The sequence below is a fragment of the Balaenoptera borealis genome (genome assembly GCF_965194805.1).
Source record: "Balaenoptera borealis genome assembly, chromosome: 11".
Taxonomy (NCBI): domain Eukaryota; kingdom Metazoa; phylum Chordata; class Mammalia; order Artiodactyla; family Balaenopteridae; genus Balaenoptera; species Balaenoptera borealis.
Genome location: NC_138868.1, coordinates 63,813,295 through 63,828,604, shown reverse-complemented (window position 1 = coordinate 63,828,604; position 15,310 = coordinate 63,813,295). Strand labels below are relative to the sequence as shown.

General features: G+C 37.4%; 1 protein-coding gene and 1 long non-coding RNA gene across 4 annotated transcripts in view; one reads left to right on the top strand and one right to left on the bottom strand.

Moving 5' to 3' along the window:
• DLG2 (discs large MAGUK scaffold protein 2) overlaps window positions 1-15,310 on the top strand; it is a 2,068,078-nt gene that overhangs the window by 212,883 nt on the left and 1,839,885 nt on the right. The window lies entirely within an intron of this gene.
• Window positions 10,611-15,067, bottom strand: LOC309605702. Its single transcript, XR_014231511.1, has 2 exons — window positions 14,786-15,067; window positions 10,611-10,859 (listed from the first exon to the last, which is right to left on the bottom strand). It is a non-coding gene; the product is annotated as an uncharacterized lncRNA (long non-coding RNA).

Sequence of the window (15,310 nt, the reverse complement as noted above, 5' to 3'; positions counted from 1 at the left end):
CGGTATTGGCTAATATTTGTTGAGTGTTTACTGGATACAAGAAGGTGATGAAGGTCTGATGAAGTATGATCAGACATAAAAAGTGGATGACTGATGGTGCTCCCCACAGGTCATCTGGGAATTCTTTTAACAGTTCGGTTGCTGTGCCCATCACACATCTGATGCAGGTTCAGTGAGCTTATATCTCACACTTGCAACCTTCTCAGAACCATTACCCTTGGGCTATTTCAGCAACTCAACTTGAAGCACTCCTCCCATCCCCTGTTGGTCTGATAGGGCTGCAGGGGACTTTAGGCCAAATCCAACATGTTCTTGCATCGTGCCTTTCCATCCCCCATCTTGTTTCCCTGATCTCCTACTGGTTACTCCTCAAAGAAATTCCTTAATAAATTGCATGACACTAATCCTCCTCTTAGGTTCTGCTTCTAGAGAACTTGATATATGGCAGTTGATACGTAAGAAAATAAGGAATGGTGGTTGTATTAAATATTGAAGAAAGCAGCTCCTGTACTGGAAAGGATGACCCAAGATTTCAGAGAAGCCTTGAGCAGAATCAAAAGCTAGAGGTTTTTCGCAAGAAAATGCATTATCAGAGCAGGTATCAGGGCCGTGTTTTCTAACATTCATAAGTTAACTGTTTCCTAAGTTCCCTAAGTTTCTTGTTCTAGAAGGGCCTGATTGTTTTCCCAGAGGGAAGAACTTCGCACACTGTACTGAAGAGAGTTGTAGCGAGTTTCTTCTTTTATTTTTATTGGGGTATAGTTGTTTTACAATGTTGTGTTAGTTTCTACTATACAGCAAAGTGAAGTAGAGTTCCCTGTGCTATTCAGCAGGTTCTTATTAGTTATCTATTATATATATAATAGTGTATATATGTCAATTCCAATCTCCCAATTCATCCCCCCACCCACGATTTCCCATCATGGTGTCCATACGTTTGTTCTCTACATCTGTGTCTGTATTTCTGCCTTGCCAACCGGTTCATCTGTACCATTTTTCTAGGTTCCACATATATGCGTTAATATACGATATTTGTTTTTCTCTTTCTTACTTCACTCTGTATAATAGTCTCTAGGTCCATCCACGTCTCTACAAATGACCTAATTTCGTTCCTTTTTATGGCTGAGTAATATTCCATTGTATATATGTACCACATCTTCTTTATCCATTCATCTGTTAATGGACATTTAGGTTGCTTCCATGACCTGGCAATGGTAAATAGTCCTTCAATGAACATTGGGGTGTATGTGTCTTTTTGAATTATGGTTTTCCTGGGTATATGCCCAGTAATGGGATTGCTGGGTCATATGGTAATTCTACTTTTAGTTTTTTAGGGAACCTCCATACTGTTTTCTATAGTGGCTGTATCTATTAACATTCCCACCAACAGTGCAAAAGGGTTCCCTTTTCTCCACACCCTCTCCAGCATTTGTTGTTTGTAGATTTTCTGATGATGCCCATTCTAACCGGTGTGAGGTGATACCTCATTGTAGTTTTGATTTCCATTTCTCTAATAATTAGTGATGTTGACCAGCTTTTCATGTGCCTCTTGGCCATCTGTATATCTTCTTTGGAGAAATGTCTATTTAGATCTTCTGCCCATTTTTTGATTGGGTTGTTTGTTTCTTTGCATGTGTTGTTTATCTATTTTGGAGATTAATCCTTTGTCTGTTGATTCATTTGAAAATATTTTCTCCCATTCTGAGTGTTGTCTTTTTGTCTTGTTTATAGTTTCCTTTGCTGTGCAAAAGCTTTTAAGTTTCATTAGGTCCCATTTGTTTATTTTTGTTTTTATTTCCATTACTCTAGGAGATGGGTCAAAAAGAATCTTGCTGTGATTTATGTCATAGAGTGTTCTGCCTATGTTTTCCTCTAAGAGTTTTATAGTATCTGGCCTTATATTTAGGTCTTTAATCCATTTTGAGTTTATTTTTGTGTATGGTGTTAAGGAGTGTTCTAATTTCATTCTTTTACATGTAGCTGTCCAGTTTTCCCAGCACCACTTTTGAAGAGGCTGTCTTTTCTCCATTGTATATCCTTTCCTCCTTTGTCATAGATTAGTTGACCATAGGTGTATGGGTTTATCTCTGGGCTTTCTATCCTGTTCCATTGATCTATATTTCTGTTTTTTTGCCAGTACCATATTGTCTTGATTACTGTAGCTTTGTAGTATAGTCTGAAGTCAGGGAGTCTGATTCCTCCAGCTCCATTTTTTTCCCTCAAGACTGCTTTGGCTATTCGGGATCTTTTGTGTCTCCATACAAATTTTAAGATTTTTTGTTCTAGTTCTGTGAAAAATGCCATTGGTAATTTGATAGGGATTGCATTGAATCTGTAGATTGCTTTGAACAGTATAGTCATTTTTACAATATTGATTCTTCCAATCCAAGAAGATGGTATATCTCTCCATCTGTTTGTGTCATCTTTGATTTCTTTTATCAGTGTCTTACGGTTTTCTGAGTACAGGTTTTTAGCTCCTTAGATAGGTTTATTCCTAGGTATTTTATTCTTTTTTTTGCAATGGTAAATGAGATTGTTTCCTTAATTTCTCTTTCTCATCTTTTGTTGTTAGTGTATAGGAATGCAAGAGATTTCTGTGCATTAATTTTGTATCTTGCAACTTTACCAAATTCATTGATTAACTCTAGTAGTTTTCTGGTAGCATCCTTAGGATTTTCTATGTATAGTATCATGTCATCTGCAAACAGTGACAGTTTTACTTCTTCTTTTCCAATTTGTATTCCTTTTATTTCTTTTTCTTCTCTGACTGCCATGGCTAGGACTTCCAAAACTATGTTGAATAATAGTGGTGAGAGTGGACATCCTTATCTTGTTCCTGATCTTAGAGGAAATGCTTTCAGTTTTTCACCATTGAGAATGATGTTTGCTGTGAGTTTTTCATATATGGCCTTTATTATGTTGAGGTTTTTCATATATGGCCTTTATTATGGTGAGGTAAGTTCCCTCTGTGCCCACTTTCTGGAGAGTTTTTATCATAAATGGGTGTTGAATTTTGTCAAAAGCTTTTTCTGCATTTGTTGAGATGGTCATATGGTTTTTATTCTTCAATTTGTTAATATGGTGTATCACATTGATTGGTTTGTGTATATTAAAGAATCCTTGCATCCCTGGGATGAATCCCACTTGATCATGGTGTTTGATTCTTTTAATGTGTTGTTGGATTCTGTTTGCTAGTATTTTGTTGAGGATTTTTGCATCTATATTCATCAGTGATATTGGTCTGTAATTTTCTTTTTTTGTAGTATGTTTGTCAGGTTTTGATATCAGGGTGATGGTGGCCTCATAGAATGTGTTTGGGAGTGTTCCTTCCTCCTCAATTTTTTGGAAGAGTTTCAGAAGGATTGTGTTAGCTCATCTTTAAATGTTTGTTAGAATTCACCTGTGAAGCAATCTGGTCCTGGGCTTTTGTTTGTTGGAATATTATTAATCACAGTTTAAATTTCATTACTTGTGATTGGTCTGTTCATATATTCTACTTCTTCCTGGTTCAGTCTTGGAAGGTTATACCTTTCTAAGGATTTGTCCATTTCTTCGAGGTTGTCCATTTTATTGGCATAGGGTTGCTTGTAGTCTCTTATGATGCTTTGTATTTCTGTGTTGTCCGTTGTAACTTCTCCTTTTTCATTTCCAATTTTATTGATTTGAGTCCTCTCCCTCTTTTTCTTGATTAGTTTGGCTAAAGGATTATCAATTTTGTTTATCTTCTCAAAGAACCAGCTTTTAGTTTTATTGATCTTTGCTATTGTTTTCTTTGTTTCTATTTCATTTATTTCTGCTCTGATCTTTATGATTTCTTTCCTTCTGCTAACTTTGGGTTTTGTTTGTTCTTCTTTCTCTAGTTCCTTTAGGTGTAAGGTTAGATTGTTTATTTGAACTTTTTCTTGCTTCTTGAGGTAGGGTTGTATTGCTATAAACGTCCCTCTTAGAACTGCTTTTGCTGCATCCCATAGGTTTTGGATCGTTGTGTTTTCATTGTCATTTGTCTCTAGGTATTTTTGATTTCCTCCTTGATTTCATCAGTGATCTCTTGGTCATTTAGTAACGTATTGTTTAGCCTCCATGTGTTTGTGTTTTTTACGAGGTTTTTTTCCTGTAATTTATTTCTAATCTTATAGCCTTGTCATCAGGAAAGATGCTTGATATGATATGATTTCAATTTTCTTAAATTTACCAAGGCTTGGTTCATGACCCAAGATGTTGTCTCTCCTGAAGAATGTTCCTTGTGCCCTTGAGAAGAAAGCTTAATATGCTGTTTTCGGATAGAATGTCCTATAATTAACAATTAAATCTATCTGGTCTTTTGTGGCATTTAAAGCTTGTGTTTCCTTATTAATTTTTTGTGTGTATGATCTGTCCATTGGTGTAAGTGAGGTGTTAAAGTCCCCCACTATTACTGTGTTACTGTTGATTTCCTCCTTTATAGCTGTTAGCATTTGCCTTATGTATTCAGGTGCTCTTATGTTGGGTGCATATATATTTATAATTGTTGTATCTTCTTCTTGGATTGATCCCTTGATGATTATGTAGTGTCCTTCCTTGTCCCTTGTAATAGTCTTTATTTTAAAGTCTATTTTATCTGATACGAGTATTGCTACTCCAGCTTTCTTTTGATTTCCATTTGCATAGAATATCTTTTTCCATCTGCTCACTTTCAGTCTGTATGTGTCCCTAGGTCTGAAGTGGCTGTCTTGTAGACAGCATTTATATGGGTCTTGTTTTTGTATCCATTCAGCCAGTTTGTGTCTTTTGTTTGGAACATTTAATCTATTTACATTTAAGGTAATTATCGATATTTATGTTCCTATTACCATTTTCTTAATTGTGTTGGGTTTGTGTTTGTAGGTCCTTTTCTTCTCTTGTTTTTGCCACTTAGAGAAGTTCCTTTAGCATTTGCTGTAGAGCTGGCTTGGTGGTGCTGAATTTTCTTAGCTTTTGCTTGTTTGTAAAGCTTTTGATATCTCCATCGAATCTGAAAGAGATCCTTGCCATGTAGCATATTCTTGGTTGTAGGTTCTTCCCTTTCATCATTTTAAATATATAATGCTGCTCCCTTCTGGCTTGCAGAGTTTCTGCTGATAAATCAGCTGTTAATCTTATGGGAGTTCCCTTGTATGTTATTTTTCGTTTTTCCCTTGTTGCTTTTAATAATTTTTCTTTGTCTTTAATTTTTGTCAGTTTGATTAGTGTGTGTCTTGGCGTGTTTCTCCTTGGGTTTAACCTGTCTGGGACTCTCTGTGCTTTGTGGACTTGGGTGGGTATTTCCTTTCCCATTAGTGAAGTTTTTGACTATAATCTCTTCAGATATTTTCTCGGGTCCTCTCTCTCTCTCTTCTCTTTCTGGGACCCCTGTAATGCGAATGTTGGTGCGTTTAATGTTGCCCCAGAGGTCTGTTAGGCTGTCTTCATTTCTTTTCATTCTTTATTCTGTATTCTGTTCTGTCGCAGTGATTTCCACTATTCTGTCTTCTAGGTCACTTATCCGTTCTTCTGCCTCAGTTATTCTGCTACTGATTCCTTCTAGTGTATTTTTCATTTCAGTTATTGTATTGTTCATCTCTGTTTGTTTGTTCTTTAATTCTTCTAGGTCTTTGTTAAACATTTCTTGCATCTTCTCGATCTTTGCCTCCCTTTGTTTTCTGAGGTCTTGGATCATCTTCAGTATCACTATTCTGAATTCTTTTTCTGGAAGGTGGCCTATCTCCACTTTGTTTAATTGATTTTCTGGGGTTTTATCTTGTTCCTTCATGTGGGACATAGTCCTCTGCCTTTTCATTTTTTCTATCTTTATATCAGTGTGGTTTTCATTCCACAGGCTGCAGGATTGTAGTTCTTCTTGCTTCTGCTGTCTGCCCTCTGGTGGATGAGGCTATCTAAGAGGCTTGTGCAAGTTTCCTGATGGGAGGGACTGTTGGTGGGTAGAGCTAGGTGTTGCCCTGGTGGACAGAGTTCAGTAAAACTTTAATCGACTTGTCTGCTGATGGGTGGGGCTGGGTTCCCTCCTGTTGGTTGTTTGGTCTGATGTGACCCAGCACTGGAGCCTACAGGATCTTTGGTGGGGCTAATGGTGGACTCCAGGAGGGCTCACACCAAGGAGTGTTTTCCAGACCTTCTGCCTCCAGTTTCCTTGTCCCTGTGGTGAGCCACAGCCACCCCCAGCCTCTGCAGGAGACCCTCCAACACTAGCAGGTAGGTCTGGTTCTGTCTCCTATGGGGTCACTTCTCCTTCCCCCTGGGTCCTGGTGTGCACACTACTTTGTCTGTGCCCGCCAAGAGTGGAGTCTCTGTTTCCCTCAGTCCTATTGAAGTCCTGCAGTCGAATCCTGCTGGCCTTCAAAGTCTGATTCTCTGGGGATTCCTCCTTCCGTTGCTGGACTCCCAGGTTGGGAAGCCTGACGTGGGGCTCAGAACCTTCACTTCAGTGGGTGGACTTCTGTGGTATAATTTTTCTCCAGTTTGTGAGTCACTCACCCAGCGGTAATGGGATTTGATTTTATCGTGATTGTACCCCTCCTACTATCTCATTGCAGCTGTTCCTTTGTCTTTGGATGTCGGGTATCTTTTTTTGTGAGTTCCAGTATCTTCCTGTTGATGATTGTTCAGCAGTTAGTTGTGATTCTGGTGCTCTCACAAGAGAGAGTGAGTGCACATCCTTCTATTCTGTGATCTTCTGTAGCGAGATTCTTTATGTTGTTATGTGCAGATAGTTGAAATTGCAGTCTAGAACTAGGTCCCATGTTCAGGTTGTGTAGAAATTGATATGACAAGTATGTTGAGGCAGTAACAATCAGTATGAATGAAAAGAAATACACATGACTGAGAGTTAAATTGGCTGAAGTGGGGACTGAGGATTGGTTAAAAGGATTCTCAAGGAATCATTACCAAATATTTCTGAAAGCAGTCACCCAGGAAAGTAGTACTGTCTCCTGGGGTGCTTTACTGAGTCACATATGCTTGCAGTGATTTTTTGCCCTGGGATGCAGTTATTTTTAGCTGAGGAAATGTAGGCTCTGTTGGGTTAAGTAAGTTGGGATTAGTAAGTGACAGAATCAGGGCCTCACTTTAGAGTTTTTCAGTCACTCATTTATTCACAAATACATATTGAAGTAGTTATAATTTGATGAGATTAGTGTATGATACAGCTAAGCACAGGTGTTACTTAAGGTATTTGAATCTTAAAGAATAAGCAGAAAGGGCGGTTGAAGTTAGCATGACTTTTGAAGTAAAGGAGCATGGATAAAGGACAATCTCCTTTGCCAAAGGAAGTGTGAATAGTTTGGTATAGCTGCCTTGTAGCATGTGTCTTTGTGGTCAGATATGAGGCTGAATTGCTAGGTAGAAACTAGACTATGAAAGACCTTGTACATCATATTCAGAAGTTGTAATTTTAATCTTGAAAGGGATGGTGTGTGACTAGAGGATTTTAAATGGGGAAGCAAATGGATCAGATTTGCATGTTAGAAGAACACTGTCAGCAGTATAGAAGAACTATAATAATTCAAAGGAAAAATAATGAGAACCAGAATCATCATGTATTAATGGGGATGGAGATGAGAGGAAGACTGGAGAGATGCTTAGAGGTAGCTGGGTTACTCAAGATTGGTAATTCTATCTCCAGGAGAAGGAAAGTAGTAGAGGAGTAGGTTGTTGTTATGGGAAAGTCTTGGAGGAGAGGAAAGAGACAATAACATCACTTTTGGACATGTTGAAATTAAAATGCTAGTTGGATAGTCAAATGCCTTGTTACAGGCTCCTGATCATAAGTTCAGAATGCTTCTTACTCTACCAAGCCACTGATGGGAAAAAAAACAATAGTAGAAAAGTAGAACAAGACATGAAAATTATGTACATGTACATCTATGTTGTTTCTTTGATTTAAAAAATTTTAAATTTGAGGTGAGCAATGGTGATTTGAAATCCCTTTTTATGTATGGTTGTCTTTTATTGAAAATAATTTTCTTCCATGGCACTTCTATGATCACTTTCCCTACTTCTGTAAAGTCCTTACTCTGCCCTTTGGTCAGAGCTGCCATATTTCCTGGGCTCTGTCCTCTTGCCTTCATCACCTTTCTACAACTTCCTGCCTCACAGTCTGCCTTCTTCATTCACTGTCAACTTTCTGCCTCTAGCCTGTTAAGGAATGGATGCCTCACCCCCATTTGCTCTCTTTGGGACATCCCTTACTGTTTTTGATATCTTATTGCAGCCCCATGAATTCTTATCTGTCCAATCATATAAACCAAATTTGGTATTTTTAAAAGCAATAGTATATATCACGTGTGATCTATGAACTTTTGCTGTTGAGAAGGCACCACATAGGCAAGCAGTCCTTGCCCTTCAGGGTAACAAATCTTAATGGTCTTCTTTCTAAAGCCTTTGTCTTCTCATCCTTTCATCAGGCTAATGGGGGTAAGATTTTCAGGTAAGCAGAAAGAGGGATGGAAGGGGGGTAGTTGCTGTTTCTTAGGCAGGCCAGTTGAGATATTTTATAGGAATAAGAGTTGTATAGCAATGCAGCATGGGCTGGTGAAGTAAGCTGGATTTATCACACAGACCTGGTTTAAATCCTGGTTCCATTTCTTCTAGTTGTATGATCCTGGGAAAATTACTTAGTCTCTCCCAGCTTCAATTTTCTCATGGAGTTGTTGTGAAATTTAAAATAAATAATATGTGAAAAAATATGTACTACTTGACATCTAGCAGTACTTCAAAAACATGTGAATTTCCTTTTCTTCTTGAAGTCTCTCTCAAGTGACACACTGTTGTACCTTCCTATTCTGTTGAATTGTAGGGCGTTTTCCTTTAGGTTGGTAAGCAATATTGTGCCCCAAGAGTTCTTTAACATGCCAGTACTTACACAAAACTCAGATATTACTGTAAATATTTTTTTTAAAGAATGGTCCTTATGAAATGTCCAAGAAGAATTTTGTCAATATTTAGAATGATATATAACTAGAATAAGGAGACTATGTGCATAATGATTTGAAATAGTCCATTTCTACAGTGTTGTCATCCAGCCTGATTTGTAAAGCATTTAAAGGGTATGTGCCTTCGTTACTTCAACCCTGTGTGCTGCTTTCCTCTAGATATAATGGAAGACATTGGTTTTGCAGTCAACTTTCTGGAACAAAGAAACAACTATATTGAATTTTTGTTTATTTAAGTACAGTCTGTCCCATTGCCGTTTGTTTTTTGGTTTTAAATCATGTATCTGATTTCAACATTTATTGCTCTGTTTGGAACAGTGTATAGCATACAGTGTCACTGTCAGTTATTTTTTAAAAATTCCTTTAAGATTTAAAATAAATTCTACAACAAAAAGTTAAAAAAAACAGTAAGCAAGAGTAAAAAAACATACAATATGTTTAAGGGATATCTGACTCATCAGTATTGAATATAAATGAGAAATCAATCAAGGTATAGCATATAGCCTGTAGGAATCATAATGCCCACATAAATGGAAGGCACTTTGAGATACTATGAAAACACAATCAAAATGATAAATCACTATACTTATTACAGTGTCTTATTGGAATAAGTAGTGTTGCATACTCTAAAGAGGAAATGGAAGAAATTACAGTAGAAACAGTTTTTACTGAGTAGCAGTTCAGAGAGCATAGTCATAAGTTTTATCTTATTGTTGTCCAAAGGTAAGAGAATAGAATACATGTGATAACTACTTTCAGGGGAAGCTAAATCCATATATCTTTATCATTGTTTTGAGCATTGCTTCTGCCTCTGTTTGTCATTAGGCTCTAAGGAACTCACCAATTCTTGTAACAAAACCAAGCCCTGAGCCTTTGAGATGGCAAGGTAAGGATAATCTCCTGAGAAAGTCTCATAGAAAAGATATTCATCATAAAGAGCTAAGAGCTGGGGCCTAAGACAAGGATATCCCACAAGAATTCCTTCCTTTTATTGTCTTCCTTGAAAGATGAGGCTTGATCAGATTAAGGAAGCCGACAGTTCTACTTAAGACAATAAAAGTGTTATCTATACTTTATAGATGGAGGACAGAGGCACAGAGAAGTAAATGCTTTATTGAAAATAACACACAACAGTGGGAGAGCTGGAATCAGGTTTTATGACACTTATTTTGAGTGCTTCTGTGCATGCTTTATTTGTAAACATAGGGTTCTGCTATTATTATTATTTTACTCCCTTCACAACAGCTTTTTCGAATAAGTGGTATATTCTACATCTGTATCTTAAATTTCTCTGTCAAAATGATGTGTGATTTCTGGAAACATTTATGCTCAAAGCCCATTTGCTGTGGAAATACTACCTCTTGTTCTCATAATAGCAATATTTACACTGTGTAATCACTGCCTTTATCATTCTACTTCAGATTTTCCTAGCTGCTCTACCAGGTTCCCATCTACCTCAAAAACTATATACCATCATTATGTTTTTGTAGTTTCAAATGTTATTTTCTAGTTCGTGTGTGTGTGAGTGTGTGTGTGTGTGAGAGAGAGAGAGAATGAGAACTTTTTAGGCCACAGCAATCTGAAACAAATGCCAGGTTTTGCTATTAACCTTTAGGAAAAACTGACCTTTCATGAGTCAATCCAACACATATTTTATTTAAAACAAAAACAAAAACAAAAATTGACCGTGGTCTGGGCCAGACATGCTGTTGTTTTGGGGAATACAAAAATGAAGAGGTCACAGTCCTGGACCATTAGAAGTTTGCCATCTAGTTTAGGGAGAGAGAGATAGACAGGAAATATAAGAAAGAGAAGAAATTATCTCATTGCCATCCCATAGTAGCAGTCAGACAAATCCAGACAGTAAGACATGCAGCAGGACTACTAGTTTGGTCTCTTCAGCAAGCCCTTCTCCTATGAAAAAATGAAGGGGAACAGAGTTGTGCTGGATTAAAAGAATGGTTAACAGACATTAAAACCAAATGCAATATGTGAACCTGGGTTCTGTACTGGTTTGGACAAAGCGGTTTAAAGAATACTTTTTGGACAAGCGGGGCAATGTGAATATAGACTGTATCAAAGGAAATGAAAATTTATTGACATAGAAAGGTAGAGAATAGTAATTGAAAAGTTCATATTATGAAGTAGCATGTAAGTTAGGGAGACCAACTTTTTAGAGAGCCAACTGAGGACACAGCTGTATTATACACATATGAGTTATTACTTTAACATAAAAATGTTATCCATATTCTTACATATTACATATTTATGCATGTATGCTATTACTTTACCACATGTTACATATACATATTAAATGTTATGACTTTATTATACATTAGACACATTGCAAATGTGTTATTATTTCAACATAAAAATATAAAAATAGGTGTTTTGGGGATTATATATTATTTAGTTTTCTGTTACATAAATGCTATTATTTAAACATTGTGAGTAAAAAGAAAGGTTGAAAAAAGTAATATCATCAGGGTCCTACAAAATCCCACCTCTAGCCACCCACCAGAGAGCTTTGCTGGGAGGAAAGGCAACCAAGAAAAATTACTAAGAAGACAAATGAAGATGCTGAAGAGGGAGCCTGAGATAGAGTTGTAGCAACTACAGTACTAGAAAGATTAAATCCATCCTAAATCTGAAAATACTATAAAAGTGCTTGGGTTGATCAGAGCAGGACTACAGGAAAAGGATTTCAAAATACAGCCCATTTAAAGGACCAGCCACATGATTCAGAGGAACAGATTCATCTTAAAGAGACAGTCTTGGTTTAAAGGATCAAGCATGATTTAAATCTATATCCTGATGGTGAAAAATTGAAACCATTTCCACTAAGATCAGGAACAAGACAAGGTTGCCCACTCTCACCACTATTATTCAACATAGTTTTGGAAGTGTTAGCCACAGCAATCAGAGAAGACAAAGAAATAAAAGGAATCCAAATCGGAAAAGAAGAAGTAAAGCTGTCACTGTTTGCAGATGACATGATACTATACATAGAGAATCCTAAAGATGCTACCAGAAAACTCCTAGAGCTAATCAATGAATTTGGTAAAGTAGCAGGATACAAAATTAATGCACAGAAATCTCTTGCATTTCTATACACTAATGACGAAAAATCTGAAAGTGAAATTAAGAAAACACTCCCGTTTACCATTGCAACAAAAAGAATAAAATATCTAGGAATAAACCTACCTAAGGAGACAAAAGACCTGTATGCAGAAAATTATAAGACACTGATGAAAGAAATTAAAGATGATACAAATAGATGGAAAGATATACCATGTTCCTGGATTGGAAGAATCAACATTGTGAAAATGACTCTACTACCCAAAGCAATCTACAGATTCAATGCAATCCCTATCAAACTACCACTGGCATTTTTCACAGAACTAGAACAAAAAATTTCACAATTTGTATGGAAACACAAAAGACCCCGAATAGCCAAAGCAATCTTGAGAACGAAAAATGGAGCTGGGGGAATCAGGCTCCCTGACTTCAGACTATATTACAAAGCTACAGTAATCAAGACAGTTTGGTACTGGCACAAAAACAGAAATATAGATCAATGGAACAGGATAGAAAGCCCAGAGATAAACCCACGCACATATGGTCACCTTATCTTTGATAAAGGAGGCAAGCATATACAATGGAGAAAAGACAGCCTCTTCAATAAGTGGTGCTGGGAAAATTGGACAGATACATGTAAAAGTATGAAATTAGAACACTCCCTGACACCATGCACAAAAATAAACTCAAAATGGATTAAAGACCTAAGTGTAAGACCAGACACTATCAAACTCTTAGAGGAAAACATAGGCAGAACATTCTATGACATACATCACAGCAAGATTCTTTTTGACCCAGCTCCCAGAGAAATGGAAATAAGAACACAAATAAACAAATGGGACCTAATGAAACTTAAAAGCTTTTGCACAGCAAAGGAAACCATAAACAAGACCAAAAGACAACCATCAGAATGGGAGAAAATATTTGCAAATGAAGCAACTGACAAAGGATTAATCTCCAAGATTTACAAGCAGCTCATGCAGCTCAATAACAAAAAAACGAACAACCCAATCCAAAAATGGGCAGAAGACCTAAATAGACATTTCTCCAAAGAAGATATACAGATGGCCAACAGACACATGAAAGAATGCTCAACATCATTAATCATTAGAGAAATGCAAATCAAAACTACAATGAGATATCATCTCACACCAGTCAGAATGGCCATCATCAAAAAATCTAGAAACAATAAATGCTGGAGAGGGTGTGGAGGAAAGGGAACTCTCTTGCACTGTTGGTGGGAATGTAAATTGATACAGCCACTATGGAGAACAGTATGGAGGTTCCTTAAAAAACTACAAATAGAACTACCATACGATCCAGCAATCCCACTACTGGGCATATACCCTGAGAAAACCATAGGTCAAAAAGAGTCATGTACCAAAATGTTCATTGCAGCTCTATTTACAATAGCCAGGACATGGAAGCAACCTAAATGTCCATCAACAGATGAATGGATAAAGAAGATGTGGCACATATATACAATGGAATATTACTCAGCCATAAAAAGAAATGAAATGGAGGTATTTGTAATGAGGTGGATGGAGTTAGAGTCTGTCATACAGAGTGAAGTAAGTCAGAAAGAGAAAAACAAATACAGTATGCTAACACATATATACGGAATCTAAGGGAAAAAAAAGCCATGAAGAACCTAGTGGCAAGACGGAATAAAGACACAGACCTACTAGAGAATGGACTTGAGGATATGGGGAGGGGGTGGGGTGAGATGTGACAGGGTGAGAGAGTGTCATGGACATATATACACTACCAAATGTAAAATAGATAGCTAGTGGGAAGCAGCCGCATAGCACAGGGAGATCAGCTCGGTGCTTTGTGACCACCTAGAGGGGTGGGATGGGGAGGGTGGGAGGGAGGGAGATGCAAGAGGGAAGAGATATGGGAACATATTGTATATGTATAACTGATTAACTTTGTTATAAAGCAGAAGCTAACACACCATTGTAAGGCAATTATACTTCAATAAAGATGTTTAAAAAAAAAAAATCTATATCCTGCTTTTAAAAAATTAACAAAATAAACCACTAGATAACTTGCTCAAGAAAGAAAAGAGAAAATACAGATATATAAAATAAGAAATTATAACAGGAAGTAACTACTGAAACAGAATAAATGGAAAAAATTATAAGTCAAGTTTATAGACAATTTTGAAAACCTACCTAAATGAAATGGAAAATTTTCTAGGGAAATACAGATTATTGAAACTAATCCTATTAGAGTTAAAAAGGCTTAAAAGTCCAATTTCTATAGAAGAGATAAAGTTATTAAGGAAATACATCACAAATAAAACAAAACAAAATATGAGGCCCAGATAGTTTCACAAAGAAATTCTACTAAACCTTTCAAGGCCGGATATTTTTAATGCTTTATAAATTATTGCAGAGCATTGAAAAGGAAGACAATTAACATAGATATCTAACCCAAATAAGGACAAACAAATAAAACTATTATCTAATATCTCTCATGGATATTGATGCAAAAATTCTAAACAAAATATTCACAAACAGAATCCAATATCTTGTTAAGAAAATAATACATCATAACCACATGGGATTTATTCTCCAAATGCAAGGAAATCCACTATTATCACATACCAAATTAATAAATCCAAGGGAAAATTGTATAATTATTGCCATTCAGACTGACTAAATCTTTGGAAAAAATTCCACTTCAATGCATGATAAAACACAGTCTAGGAAATAAGAATTGAGGGATACTTTCTCAAGATGATAAAAAATATTTACCTTTGCCCTAAAACAAGTATTCCTTCAAAATCAAGAAACACTAGAGGCGGAGGCACCCGCTCTGGAGTTTGCATTAGGAGCTGGCCATGCAAAGGAAGGATCTGGAAAGTCTTTCTGGAGGGAGCTTGGGCAACATGGAGTTCCTGGGGCAGCTGTGAAGGAGCGTGGGCATCGCCAGGCTGGCTCTGTGGCAGAACTGGAGTGGGGGTCTTGTCTCTTACCTTCTGCCGTCTTCTTCATGTGGGCTGCCTGCCCTCCTAGGTGTTCGAGCCTGTGTGGGACATGCCTGACCTCAGACTGGACCAAGCCTGACACCCTCCCACCCACCCCAGGGAGCTTTGGGATGCTGGAACGCCTCTCAGATCCACCAGGAGTCCTCCTTGCCTGAGCACCCGGGGGGCTCCTGGAAGCAAAGGGAAGGGGCCTTCTGGGATGGTCAGTCCTGACTCTGAGATCTAGCGGTGGCTATTCCCCATCCCACACCCAGCCCTTCAGCAAGGCCTCCTGGCCATGTGTGTCCACCCG